Source organism: Ostrinia furnacalis, unplaced genomic scaffold (assembly GCF_004193835.3).
Source record: "Ostrinia furnacalis isolate ACB-3 unplaced genomic scaffold, ASM419383v2 OfSCF2600, whole genome shotgun sequence".
NCBI lineage: Eukaryota > Metazoa > Arthropoda > Insecta > Lepidoptera > Crambidae > Ostrinia > Ostrinia furnacalis.
This window is the reverse complement of record NW_021132839.1, coordinates 859,387-861,713: the sequence shown is the minus strand read 5'-3', so window position 1 is coordinate 861,713 and position 2,327 is coordinate 859,387.

Here is a 2,327-nt window from a genome sequence, read left to right as displayed (position 1 = left end):
AATCCAAGTTTAGGGTAGAAATTGATTATCCACAAATATGCACATGAGCGGCGTAGATCTTGCTTACATGTTGATTGCTAGGATGTGTTCTTATACAAATGTGATCTGAAATCATTGGCCACAAAGTTCATGCCACTCAAAATTTTCTGAGTTTCCTGACCTTGAAAACTGCCTGTTAGAATGGATAAAACAAAACCTCGATAGAACATTCCCATGGAGCACTGCTGAAAAAAAATCTAAATACTTCGCTACAAAATTAGGAATCCAGAACTTTTCAGCTAGTAACGTCTGGTTAAAGGGTCTTTAAAAAACGCCATGATATAACTGTCAAAAAAACAGCCGGAGAAAATTAGATATCGTAAAGTAGATCGTCTTGGTATCAAAACGTACCAGCTATGCGAGTCCACAATCGGATATCTATGGTCATTATTTGTGTACATCGGTCCTTATTCCAACCTCAGGTTAACATGTTTCCCCAGTCTTGGGGCTCCTTACTCCGGTCAAGAGGACTATCGTCTGTCGCCTACCCTGCTACGCCAGACCTGACGAGACAAGTGTTACTTATCGCTGCTGCTGTTGCACGTGTTATGCGAGCTCTATGTACCTCGGTTCTAAGAATGATCGGACGATGTCGTCTAGACGCTGAGCTTGCATTTGTTGGCGATAAGCAGCCCTGCGCCTGAGCATCGAGCCGGTTTTGGAGCTTCAGTTGAAGACTTAGATTCAATAAGGTTAGATAAGTCAAATTGTAATTGAAAATAAAATATATTTTTTCGTGAAAGCTCTCGGATAGAGCATAACTCGCGCGAATTAAGGACAGTGCGGTTAGATTTTTTTAGAGACTAGTGGTGCGTCGGTTGTGATTAAATTAAGAACTCGCACTACCTGGGACTTAAACTTAATAGACTTGTCAAAAGCTTCCCGGCTACGCTCCCTACATAACTGGCGCAGTCGTGGTAGGATAGTAAAGTTGTAGTCAGTGCTAGCAGCTTGGGGTGCGAATCCAACTGTATACACCGCAGCAGCCGAAGACCAATACCAGGCCCTGGGCGAGTATCAACCTCTGCACGTCGCCGCACTATCCTTCTGAACCTACCCTAGCCGAGGACCAGCACTAGCACCGAGACACAGACTCAAACCTGGGAGATGAGGCTATATTGATTGGGGGTAAGTAAGCTTTCTTTGTTGCCCAGTCTTTATCATACCGTCCTGTGAAAAGTGTGATCCCATGTCCCCTTTTCCTACAAAATATTTCCTAAATTGTGTGATCCAATGAGGGCTATCGTTTTTATACTTAACAGTTGGCGATTGACAGGACCTTACTCTACAGTGGCGCCATCTTGATGAGTGCAAATGCGATAGTCCTCCTACCACTTTAGCGCTCACCAGATGGTGCCACTGTCTTCGCTACTAGCAAGTGACAGGACCTTACTCTACAGTGGCGCCAACTGGTGAGCGCTAAAACGATAGCCCTCATTGTCCACATTTCTCCAAAAAGTATATCACGTCCTTTTCAGAATTTTGTGATTCAAATTTCCACATTTCTAGTTAGGTGTACCTATTGTTATTTATACTTACATTTTCGCATTGATAGAAAATGAATACGCCAGGCAGCAGTTTAGGTGATCTAGCCAACGTGGCCAAGTCGTTAAATTTTTACATCAGATCAATAGAATCGATATTAGCCGCGCGTAATATTGAAAACAATGACCCGATCGCAATCTGCCTAATTAGAAATAAACTGACGGGAAAAGCACTAGAGGCCATCTCGTTGGAAGTCGATATAGAGGATTGGCAATCTATTAAATTAGCACTCATCAATAGATTTGGAGAACAGAGAACCGAGGTTCAAATCTTACAGGTAATGATGCGCTGTACAAAATCGCGCACCGAATTACGCGAAAAGTTTGGTCCAAATGTATGGTAAAGTTAGTTAGACATGAGTCCGATAAATAAGCGTAGGTATAAAATTACGTTTGATTGTTTCGGTATACTTGTATTTCATATGAAGGTCAGTGGCAGTAACTCCCAGGGTAGATAGGATCCTCACACTTGACAAAGTTTAGTCAGCTTTGAGTCAGATAAATAAGCGTAGGTATTCACAACATTTTCATACAGTCATTAATATAGGCACACTTACACGCGTGTATTAAATAAGAGTTACGATAAACGTACAGTCAAAACCCCAAAACTGACCACTATGAATCATTTAAAGTGCGATATAGAAAATTAAAAATGGGAAAATGTCACTCTATAACGGAAGACAAATAAATATTCATAGCACAGAATGCAGCGGGAAGTTGTGCACATCGTATTTTAAAAAGAAA